Source organism: Lycorma delicatula, chromosome 4, assembly GCF_047948215.1.
Source record: "Lycorma delicatula isolate Av1 chromosome 4, ASM4794821v1, whole genome shotgun sequence".
Taxonomy (NCBI): domain Eukaryota; kingdom Metazoa; phylum Arthropoda; class Insecta; order Hemiptera; family Fulgoridae; genus Lycorma; species Lycorma delicatula.
The window spans coordinates 90,127,017-90,140,723 of NC_134458.1; the positions used below are offsets into that span (position 1 = coordinate 90,127,017).

The following is a 13,707-nucleotide window of genomic DNA, read 5'->3' on the forward strand; positions in this document are numbered from 1 at the left end:
AACTATGATATAGCTCTCATAAGCATTAAATACATAAATCCTGAAAATCAAGCCATTATGTTTAAGTAATTTAAAAAATGGAGTTTTGGTATCAAGAATACGATTAAATGGATAATGTACACAAGTAGATAACAGAAATATAACAGGAACAAACATGATCCAACCACACTAACAAGAACCAAGATAGCGATTAAAAATCTATCACACAGCTAACTTTGTATTTGTCAATAGATTTAAAAAATATTTTTTTAGCAACAATGCCATAAAATATCCAAAAAAAAGTGACAAAAATACAATAACATACATCCCTGCCAACATGAGGTCAATATACAAACAACACCACAATCAGTAATAGTTTCAAAAATTTTAAAAGCTGGCAGCAAATATTTTTATAATCTTTTATAAAAACGAAGTACAATGATTTCACCAAAAAGCTATCAAATTTTTGACAATATGTGTTCTTACCTGAAAAACATCTATTATAAACTGTTATGTTTTCTACAGTATTACCTTAATAGACCGTAAGTTTTGCTCTTTATTTTTAGATCATGTACGGTACATAAAATATGAATAGGTGAATGGCAACAACTTAATGCTTTCATTTATGATTGTTAACAAGATAACATATTTCAAGGTACTTCACAACCAAAAAGACCCATGATTAAATATACAGAAAACCATGTTAAATAAAAAAACTTAACTTCAATTTTAAAGAATGAAAACAGCAATAAAAGGTAAAAAAAAGAAAAGAAAATGATTCAGACTATGACTGGGATGATAGTGATAGTGAATTGTCAAGTTAAAGTGATAATGATGATGAGAATAAAACTATTATTCAAAATTTTGTACAGTTGACAATAAACCAAATTTGGTTCACAATAGCCTGCACAGCAAATTAAAAAAAATATAAATTTCACAAGAAACTTTGTTTTATTTGGGAAAATATGTAGTAAAGGTAAGCCTTCAGACTATTTTAATTGTTAGCCTATGAAGACCTTTACTAACTTCTTGCATTGTAACAAATATTACATTAAAAACACAAAACAGCAATAAATATTTCACCTATTTTTTTTATTTTTTTTTTTTTGTTTATTCATTTGTAACAAATTTCTATATAATTAAGATAAGCATCATATTCAAATAATAAATGAAGACCATAGGTGGCTATTACATATACATCCACTGGCACCTCATACGAATCATTTGAAAATCTTCATTCAATAAGATTAAACTTAAGTAAAAAAAAATGTATTGGGTTTTTATTAATCTCATCATTTCTAATTGGCACAAACATAAAACATGCTTCTTTAAAGGTAATACCTTTCATAATTTTTTCAGTTATAAATTAACAAATATTTTATACAAAAGAACTTGGAAAAACTAGACAATGCTCAACATAAAATTCATTGTAGCCATACAACCTGTAGATTTATTCAAACTTTTACAATCTAAGCATACATCAAAGCATTAGCTTTACAATCAAAGTATATATATCTAAGACCTTTACACAAGTTTTTATTAAAATTGATAGAAAGGATTAATCATAAGTTTTATTTAATACCAACACAAGATTGATGAAAACCCTAATTGGAATAATTATTTGTAAATCATATTAATTCAAAATGAATTAAGGTGAATGCTTGTGTCCATGCTCATGCGTATGTGCACTGCTCATTGTTGTATAATATGTATAAAAGTTTGAATCCTTTATTTAGAAATAAAGCTGCCTAATATCACACATCAGATGTTTTATAGGCTAAGAAAACAGCAATCATGGGATAAATTATGCAAAATGCATAAGGATTTTTCACTCATTCTTCAAATAAATAAAATTAAATAATGTAATACTGAGAAAAAACAAAGCAGATATTATTCATTACATTTAACATTTTTAAGCTTTAAAATACTCGCAAAACAAGATTTATTAATAGCACATGCAAATTACTAATAATATAAAACTTGGTAATCATATCAAATTTAGGATATTTTGCTCAAGTGAATTCCTCAGTTCACCACGCCCCTTACTCACTAGACATGGCCTCTAATGATTTCTGGTTGTCTACCAATCTCAACATGCTGCTGAAAGAATCCCAATTAAACAGCTGAGAGGCCATAATGAACACAACATAGCATCACTGGTAATTATTCCAAAAGAACATTAAAAAGAAGTTTCCAGCAATAGGACTGCTGGGTTTAAGTGTGTGGAGTAACAATGGGATTACTTTGAAGGCGACTAGGATTAGAAGCCACTAGATACACTACTTTTTTCATGGTCTATGGACAGATACTTTTAGAACAAACCTAACACATATAATTAACATTATGAATATAAATAACTGCTAAGATTCATTTTATTTTCACCTTATCTTTTTATTTCCTATAAAACTAAACCAAAAATTCTTTTGTTGTAAAATGTGAAACAACACAGAATGAAAATATGACTTACACCTAAATTCAAAATAAAGAGTTTAATAACAATAATACTTTACTATTAGCAAATACGACTGATCTATAGGTTATATAGTTAATGGAAGAGTAACTATAGAGTAAGAGGGAATAGCATGGAAACGCTCATTACTTCAGAGAGTAAAAACGTTCAAGCAAATATCTCTGCTCTGAAAATCACGACAACTGTTTACTATGATAAAAAAGGCATCTTGTAGATTAATTTTCTGGAATGTTAAATGATTACTAATGTTGAAGCATACAATAAACTTTTGCTGATACCTAAAGAGTGCCATTGAAAACAAAAAAAAATATTGTTACTAGTGAAGAAACACACAGTGTTAATTGTGAGACAATAATGCTTGTCCTCACACAATAGCTTAAAACTGTTCAGTTGTTAGAAAAATTTTAACCAGCCACCCAACAGCCCCAATCTTGAACAATATGATTACATGTTATATATGCATTTAAAAATTGGTTTGATTGGAATAATTTGAAAATGACAGCACAAAAAACTAAATGGTTGAAGACATGAGTGGTAGATTTTGCAATAATGGAATAAGGAGGCAGATAAAAACTACATCAAAAATTTGTGGAAGTTAAAGGTGAATGAATGAAAAATGAAGATGGCTATAGTATCATTTTTATCTTTAAATTTTTTTTAATTTCAAAACAGGCATTACTTAAAAAAAACTCATCTTGTAATAAAAAAAATGCACACACACACACACGTGTGCACGTGCCATTAAATCATCACAATCTAAAATTTTAACCAAGTTGTTACAAGTATCAAACACTGTACAAAAAATTATTTTGTCCAATATTAAAACTTCATCAGTTAATTGATCAAATTAATTTAAAATTCTATAAAACTAGGTGAATTAACAAGTGTCTTATTTAAAAAATGTCAAAATTAAATTCCTAGTAATTTTTTATTTAATTGGTCAACCTCTACGTCTCTTACTGCCAAAGTGGAACTGTTTTTGCTTCAGGAGGCACATTTACACACTTAAGGCAAATTGTGAGACCCACGACATGTTTCCAAATTTTTTGCTTGAAAAAACCTGGACAATTACATTTTCTTTTAATTCAGTGGCTGCCTTCAGGAACTGTAACTGTCCAAAAGTTGACCATAATATCTTTATAGATATCAATATTATGAAAACCGTAAGTGCAAAGTTTTTTTAACTTTTCTAAATTGATTTCGAAGATATTCCTATGAGCAATTATGTTAAGTATTATTTTCAGAAAGGTAAGATTCAACTTTTTTCTTATGTTTTACCCCCCAGTGCTTTAGTCCAATACTCTAAACTTACAGTAGGTTCTGCATGCATTTTTAAAAATTTTATTAGCATATTTACTTGACAATCCTTGAACATATTTTTTTTAAATTACTGTAAAACGAGATATCATCTTTCTCTTAAAGTGTTTTCATCCTTAATTATTCTATGGAATGTTTCTAAACCATTATTTGTGCTTGGGGTAAGTTTGTCAACCCTCATACTAATTTTTATTGTGTTGCAACCAGTCCTGTTTAAAATATGTTATAAATTCATTTTGAGTATCTTCCCATTTGGAAACAAACATACATGATGCTTTTAACACCTGATTTATTAGCATTTAAAATATTCAGTTTCTTCATTTGTATAGACTGCTACTCTGATAATATGAAAAATTCTTCTTCTACCTGCAGTTTCTAATTTCAGTACTGAAAAGCCTTGCCAGATAAGCTATGTTGTAATAAGCAATAACATCTTAATTGTAATAAAGTCTTTGATGAAATAAAAAAGCAGAAGGAAGGAGTTCCATCATTTACAACTTGATGGGACACTACAAATGAGGCAATATCATCTTCAAGTATTTGCGAGTTGTTGACATACAACTTCTCCAATTCTCAAAAACAGTGAAGTTCCCTTGTATTTAGATTTTTTTAAAGAGCCAAATAATTTTCCAAATTCTTTTTCTGTAATACATTTAAGTTCATTTTCATTAAAATGTCCATAATTCTCTTCTGTTTTAATTTTGAATCAAATTCAAAACTTTTTTAATTTCAAGTTTCACTTCTTTGCTTAACTTATTTTTAGTCTTTGTGGCAATCTCATAACAAAAATGCTTATGTTCAGATCTATATAAACTAACTGTATGTTATATTGCACTATTATCCTCAATATTTTACCTGATTGCATCTAAATATTTCACTTACATTTCCTTAAGTATCCATATTCTTATAGACAGCTCTATATTCTTTCTTTCTTCACTACTTCTAGCGCTGAAGCCCTGTCTGGGAAGTTTGTTCTTTTTTCCATAATTTGTCTGTTTTACACAACCTTTTATTCCTAGTAATTTCTTCTTAGTCATTTTCCCTTTCATCATTCTTGTAATCAGGTATTTCATTCATTATGGACTAAAATTTTTAATCACTGTAACTATATAAAAAGGTTTTTTGAGGTTATGAGGCATACATGAGAGAGAACTCTCTCTTGGTAGGTGCATACAGCTTCATAATCAGTACTGTCAATCCATTGAAGCAAAAATTCCTTTTTTACAAATTACATTTTATTTTAAAAAATTTATTTTTTTTTACTAAAAATGATGTTTTTTATTAGTCGCACTCAATGCGCTGTTTAATTAACAATTTGAATATTTTGCTGTGCAAATAGTTTAAAAATACTTTGCAACTTATTAATAAAATACTGAGCAGTAAGGTATTAAAATATTGAATATTTAAATACTAACCTTAAAAAAAACTTGCTATAAAAGCTAAAAAGAAAAAACCTGATGAAATAATTTATGTCTGGCCTGTAAGATCTAATTCTATTGAAATTAGTCTGATGTTGCAGGTAATAGACAACAAATTAAAAACCAAAGTTCAACAAAGAAAAATTTTATGAAAAGAACAAAATTCAATTTTGTAATAAGGTAAGTTCATTTTTTCATTATTCTTACAACCTCTCTAGAAGTACTAAAGAATCCAGGAAATCCTTTTAATGACAGAGATTCAGTGAAAAAAAAAATCCTGATATTCATCTTCCCCTGGTAAAGAAGAGGCAACAATTGTATATATTAACAACTACTAATATATACAAATGGCTACCAAATGAAGGAACCATACAAGGAATTTTCTCCTATTACAAGTGCCAACGGTCTCCTCTGAGGGCAAATAAACAATGATGGGTAAGAGCACTTTATTGCCTTGAGGATGAGAAATGGCCTCCAAAAGAGGAGGAGGAACTTCTTCAGGAAGTCAATGGTATTGAAATACAGAAGACAACAGTAAACTACTGTATAAAAGATTCTAGTGATTTTTCCATACGCTATGCTATGATGGTTTCTTCTATTAAATTTTCTGGAAGGGAATTAGCTTCTTATTCAGATCTCCAGGAAAAACAACAAATAAGTTAAAGGACCGATTGCATATAGGAACTTGGAATGTCAAGATTTTATTACAGAGTGGAAAATTACGAGAATCTCATGAGTGATTTGAAGATAAATAAACTGGATATACTCGAACTGAGTGAAGTAAGGTGGGAAAGACAGTGGGGGAGGAATGTAAATTGGAGAAGTTAATATATTCTATTCTGAAAGAAAGAAAGAAAGGAAAGAATAGAGCGGGAATAATTATGACGAATGAAGTAGCAAAACACGAGCAGAAAGTATGTTATATATAAATGATAGATTAATATCATTAAGGACTGGGATGTTACCAAAAAATTTTATATATTTTGTAAAGAGAAAAAATTATTTATGACAATCAACACTTCATTTAAAAACCATGATAGGAAGAGATGTACATGGGTATCCCCCCTGGGAACAAAGCACACTATCAGATAAACCATATCTTAGTGGATGAAAGAGACAGGAATGCTGTTAACAGTGAATTTACCAGGTACAGACATCAATAGTAATTATGTACTGCTTATGATGAAAACGAGATTATAGCTTTAAAGAAAGCAAAGAAAACGAAGGTAGTTAAAAATGGAACTTTCAAAATATGAACAACTGGATAAAAAGCTAACTAAGGCAGTTAAAGAAAGCAAAAGGGAAAACAAAAATAGTGAGAAGACCTGTACAAAAATAAAAAATACCATAGTAAAAACAGCAGAGGCAGTAGCTTATGAAGGAAAAAGTTAAGAAGCCATGGATAATAACAAAACTGCTAAAGAAAAAAGAAAGAAGGCAGTATAAAAATAAGACAGCAAAAAATTGAAAGAGTGACATATTACAAATTAAACAGTGAGTTAAGGAAGGAAACACAAAAAGTTAGGGAAAGGTGGTTGAACGAAAAATGCAATGATTTTGAGGATCTAGAAAAAAAGGGCAGTACTACAATATGATGCTTAGGAAGGTGTGAGGAGCATTACATGAGATAATTGGAAAAGGGATGGTAAAATGAGAGAAATTGAGGATAACGAATTAAAAGAAAGATGGAAGGAATATATGAAGGATCTGTATAAGACAAGAGCGAAACCTGAGGAACTAAACTTACAAAAGAAATAGAAGTGATAAAGGATTATCTATATTAAAATGTGAAGTACAAAAAGCAATTAAAGAAATAAAGAATAAAAAATCGACTGGAGTAGATGAACTTCCCATAAAAGTTTATAAATGTTTAAATGAGGAAATAGTGAAAGAAATAATTGAATTGTGTAGTAGGATATACTGAATGGGAGAATGGGCTGAAAACTAAGAAAACAGTAATGATACCTATTCCAAAGAAAACTGGTACCAGAAAATGTACACACCATAAAACAATAAGTTTAATGTCCCATGCCACTAAGAGTCCTAAACTAGAGGTTGGTAAGAATAATGGAAGAAAATGCACGACAGGAACAATTTAGCTTCAGGAAAGGGAAAAGGAAACAGAGATGCCGTCAGGCTGCTAAGGATGGTTGGAGAGAGATATTTAGAGAGGAAAAGGAGTAGTGTTTCATAGATTTAGAAAGACATTTCAAATCGGTGAAAGGCAAGTAAAATAGGAGAAGATGATGGTGATTCTTAAAGATAAAAAAGTAGAATGGAAAGACAGGTTAAGGAATGATACATGACCAAACAGCAGCAATGTATGTAACTAAATAAGAATATGACTGAGTTTGTCTATGTCAAGATGTTAAGCAGTGATGCTGCATCTCACCGATACTGTTCTACATTTACATTGAAGATATTATAAAGGAATATTAAAAGAAAGAGAACGAATAAGTATACAAGTACAAAGAATAAGTTTCGTAAGGTTTGCTGATGATATACGGTGATTTTAGCTGATGGCACAAAGGTGCTTCAAAGACTGTTAAAAGCCCAAGAGAAAAGAATGAGAGTATGGAACGAAAATAGATACAGAATAAAATTAAGTAATGGAAGTAAAGAACAAAGAGGGTTTAGCGGTAAGGACAAGTGAAGGAAAAATATTTTTAAAAAAATTACAAATATTTTGGTACTATGGTGAAAGAGGACTGGAAGAGCACAAAGGAAGTAAAAGAAAGGATAGCAAGGAATCCTTCAGTAAAATGATGGAATTAATATGTAATAAAAGTCTGGTTTTAAGAATAAAGGAAGAAGTTAGCTAAATGTATGGAGTGAAGCATGAGCAATAAGGAAGAGAGAGAAAGGAATCAAATTGAAGCTTTTGTAATGTGGATATGAAAAAGAATAAAGAAAATAAGATGGATGGATAAAGTGAGGAATGAAGAAGTAATGAACAGGATTGAAGAAGAAAGAGCTTTAATGGAGTATATAAAATGCATTAATGCATTTATGAAGTTAATAGATGAAGTGAAGATTGGGAATTAAAAGGAGATAAAGAAGAAAGTTTGAGACAGAAATGGATGGAAAGTGGTGGTGTCAAGGACTTGCCGCTAAAAACACAAGATATTGTGTCAGATAAAAACACATATTCTTGGAAGATCTGAGTGAAAAAAGCACAATTCATGAAACAGGAATATGCCTTCCTATCTTAATTCATTCTTATAAAGCATAATTTACAGTTTAAACAACAGAAATATTATTTTTTTGACAGGAATATATTAACTGCTATTATTCACAGCTGAAGAACAATAGATCATAAGTATCTAAAACTGAATTGAACAAATTCATACCCAACAACAATTAATCTGTCATCTCCATATAATAAATTCCCTATACAACTCTTCTCTTCTTGTAGTTCCTTAATGACTTTTATTCATTTGTAATAATTAATATAATCTTTTTGTCATAGTGGACAGACCACGCATTTGCAGTACGACAGCTAGGAAGATAAGAGGATGATTTGAAAAGATGTAACACCTATGCTGGGAATCAAGTCCAAACCCAAAGATTTATAAGTCAGCATGCCAATCCTACATCATCTGACATAATAAAATTGAAAGTCTGGTGCAGAGCAACTAAGCAAGAAAGAAAATGTTATAAAAATATGAACGTACAGTTGACCCAATTAAGTAGTATATGGTTCTTGGACTTATACATATTTCGACATGCTGAACTCTGTTATCCCATTACTACATTCATATTGCATATCCACTCAAAGTGCAATCTTATTCTCTCAGGACTGTACAAATTACAATGCACTATAATTTAAGATTAGATAACCAGTTAATTACCAAGACAGATTAATTTCTATAACATGCACACTTTCAGTAATCCCACTATAATCTAGATTAAAAGAATTCCAATTATCTATACTTTTTAAATATTCTAATATATTCTAGGAAATCTAGTAAAATTAGTTTACTTCAACACAAATTACCAATTTTGTTTTTTATATTGGAATCTAACTTTTTAAATAATCATTTTCAAATGGCTTTGACTGCTACACTCATTTGCCACTAAAAATTCAGGTTAACCATTTTAATGCAGGCAATCTAATACGCAGTTCCAAATCAACACATGTCCACTGAATACACAAGCTAGTTCCTTGTTTCAAAATGTATTCATTATATCATCTGCACTTGGTTATCATCTATAGAATTTTTTTTTTAAATTACAAGAATTTTTAAATATTCTTATGAGTTTTCTGCAGATTTTCAAAGTTACATATTTTTAGCTGCTAATGAAGATTAAAATTTAAATTCTCAAAATGTAAATGTAACTCATATTTTTATCTCTACAAAGTATCAGATATATTGCATGTTAATTATTTAATAGCTTTGTTAATTTAAATTAGTAATTATTAATTATTTTATAATCAATATTTAATTATTTCCGTAATTTAAAACAGATATTTTCATTTTTCTCAATTTCTGTTTGCTTTCACTAAAACTTAAAAATGTTCATAACTATATTTGAATACCTGTTTATCACTTATTAGAATATCAAAAAATTGAAATAGAATGTAAAAAAGCTAAATTAAATAAAATATTTGCGGAATCAAACATGAATCAGTAGTTGTGCTGCTAGTATGAATTTATTTAAATAAAGATTACTTTTAAAATTGAATTTTTTTATATTAACAAAAAAAAAGAGGCAAAGCACTTTTGTATCAAATAAGCACTGTATAGATAATAAATGTATTTGCTAATGTTTTAGAAATTATTAAAAAAAAATATAGTTTAAACAAAACTATGATACCAACCACTTATTAAATTAACACAATTTTCATTTAACTAAGAATCAGTGTAATCAAACATAACTCTCACTGTAATATTTATATATTTTTTTTCAGCACATACATAATTAAAAAAAAAAAAAAAGTATAGTTTTTAGACAGTAAAACATAAATTGTTCAAATTTCAGAAGAAAAATACAACAGATAAAAAGAAATCCAGATTAATTACTTTTCAACATCAAGTCTGATTGGTTAGACAAATCTGTACATTTTTATCATTGCCAGTAACTAACCAGTATTTTTTTCTGCATTTAATTTTTATACATAAGTTATAATTATAGTAAAAAAATAGACAAAATATGAAGGGACAAAACTAATATAAGTCTACTAAAGATGACGTGTAGCTAAATAAATGTACAGGAACTATACCTAGATCAACAGGTTAATTAATCCCACTCCCAAATGGATAAATATGTTAAATGGGAAATATTGCCTCATTTAGTGCAAAAAAAAGTGAGTAGCTCGATGAGAAACTACAACCGGTAAGTTAGAAAAATAAGCAACACAACAAAATAATTAACAATTAACAGAGATAGAAAATTTACTCAATCACTTTAAACAATGGAAAAATTTAAGTGTTATCAGAATAATGAACAAGAACTGAAAACATAAAGATCTGGTAAACGATAAATAGTATTACTGTTAAAGGACTTAACTACATAGAGAGGATCATTAGTAGAGGAAATACAAAAAAAAGCAACAACACAAAAGGAATGAAACAAGCACCACCCAAGTCAAGTTAGAATAATAATGGTCCAAATGTAACATGATAATCACCCAAATGATTCAAACCTCATCCCAAACAAAAAAAAAAAAAAAATACCAACCCAATTTTATTGAAATTTACCTTTTAGTTGGTTTGGACCAATTCTTGCTGACTGACTTGTAGTCAAAAATATAGGATGGATTCATTCTAAGAGTATGGAAATTTATAAAATGGAACAAAAATTTAACAGGAACCGTAAATCAGTAATAGGAGATTAATATTGCATTATTATTTTATGTAAAAAAAAGTGTATGCATATATACAATAATTAACAGTAAAACAATCAATAAAAGTTCCAAGTTAAAAAAACTTTTACTCCAATACAATTTGTAAAAAGAAATAATAACCATGAAACATATATTTTAGATAAATAAATTATAATTTACATATTTATACGTATTTACAAGAACTTAATTAAAGAAGCGATTATTTTATTGCTTTTATTTTTATACAAAATTTTCTTTTTTAATAAAAAACTTTAGATAGTTTACCTAATAACAATAAACGATACGATATGCTCAGGTGGTTTATTTTGGAACGCAGAAAAAGGATTTAGAAATACAGAGTTAACACAGGATTATAAATGAAGAACTGGCGCTTTCTTTATAAAAAGACGCCATAAGCCACCAAGGCAACGACAACAATAAGGAGAGGCACTATAAAGTAGCGAGGTACCTGGGGAACAAGAGAAGAAATTATAAAAACAACAGAAATGTATTTAATGATAATAAAATATAACAACATAAATGAATAAAATAATAAAAATAGAAATTAAAAAGTATATACATAAGTAAAATAAAAAATAACATACATTCCTTCCTTTGATAAATAATAAATAATTTGTTATTTTAACATCACTTTTGGTTTTTGTTAAATATACTTTTTAATTAATAAAAAATAAAAATAGTAAAGCAATGAAGACTAAAACAGGTGCAATCTAACTAATTAGGAATTCTGATAGCATATAAAAAATATTGAATAATAATAATAATAATACTGAACTCTAGCTTCAAGGCTTCATTTCCAATTCCACAATGCAATTCAAGCCATCCAATTGCACAATGGAACATAAAAGCCAAAGGTAATAAATATTATGTATATATAAAAGAGCGATCATGGTCCCATGATTTCCATAACTGGAAATTTAACATTATTTAGAATCCTGAGTAAGACTGTAGACAGCATATCATATTACCTGATGGTTCTACAACAATTACAACATCTCAAAAAATACTTTCTTGGCGACAGAAGAGTGTAAATTAAAATAAAATATCAATGACAAGTTCTACAAATAAACAACACTTGGTACTTTCAATGCACCACTTTTAAATTGATAAAAAATAATTATGAAGAACTATGAACAATTTTATTACATCAGAGGTTGTGGCTATGAAGTAACTTTGGGTTAGGGGCACTCAAAGGTGAATGTTTTAAGTGTAGCATCATTTATGTTCATGGGTACATGCCAATAAAAATGTATGTAAATATTTATAAACAGTATGAAAAAGCCGATCGATTATACATAATCGGTGTTATTTATGGTGTAACCACTCTGCAATTGTTTGAATTAATAACAGATGAATAACGAGTATGTGTAGGATTACACTAGACAACCTAACACAGCACATCATCACCATTACAATGACAGTAATAACTTTATTAAAGTTTTTATTACAACAGATAAAAAGAAACAAAAACTATATTGATATTGCAAAATTAAGTATTCTAATAGTATTATTTTGTAAATAGAGAAAGACGTTAGATCGTCCAGGGGTGACAAATAAATTATTCTATATCATTTATTATAAAAAGTTATTAACAGGCGTAAAAAATTTCAAAATAGAACCCATCCACAGTGATCAATGAAATAAGATTGAAAAGTACTGAAAGAAAGAGGTCAATATACTTTTTTCTTTTCCTCTTTCATGTTCTTGCAATATGGTTTGATCTGTTTGGAAGAAATCAGGACAACATATTACCTACCTTGTTCACAAAGTAGACTAAATTATTTTATACAGTGACTCTAATATTTCTCTTCTTGTTCTTGATGTCATAACTCATCAATAATTGTAACATATAATGTGTTGGAGCAAGTCATTTGTATGATGATTATAGAACTATTACTTCACAACTGAAGACATTTTGATGCTATATTATAAAAATTAAAAATTACATCTCTTAAAACAGATAAAAAATGAATGGCACAATGAAAAACATAAAATTCCTTAACATGAAAATCTAAGTGTAGCCAAAAAATGCTTACCTTGAATTAAACAATTTCAAACTATCAAGAAACCAGCCGATGAGAAATTTATTCAAAAATTGTTTTATACGAGATTTCTGTATAACTGCTTAAAACACAATTCTGCCTTGTAATATCAGATTAGTCCTAATAAGTGAGATTTAACCTTAAAAGGTTTAATAAGAAAATGAAAACTCTTTTTATAGCTTTCATAATCGGAAGCAATGAGTTCCACAGGTACCAATAATGGCAATAATCAAAATTCACATTAACAATCCTAAATAATAGTCTTTGAATAACAATTAAATTATTCTGTTTCTATCACTCAATCGATGGAGTTTAACGGTCATCTAAACTATGATTTAACACAGTAAATTTCATTATGCCCAACAATAATTTCTGCCAACACCATTACTGCTGTAAAGAATGTGCAAGATATTAAGCACTTCATTTTTAGAAGTACTGATAAGAAAATTACTGGAAGAAAGAAACATAGATATTAATTAAGCAAGAAATGAAAAGAAGTGACATATTTAATTAGAACAATCAAAAGATTTAATTTTAAAAAAAACTTAATACTTTATATATAAAAAAGTACTAAAATTCTATTTACGATGGATACAAAACTACTGCACTGATTCAAACTGCTGAATTAAAAAA

The 13,707-nt window shown here is 28.4% G+C and overlaps 1 protein-coding gene across 2 annotated transcripts in view; it reads right to left on the reverse strand.

The window, feature by feature from the left end:
• Positions 1 to 13,707, reverse strand: part of LOC142323637 (uncharacterized) — a 150,574-nt gene that overhangs the window by 8,686 nt on the left and 128,181 nt on the right. The window lies entirely within an intron of this gene.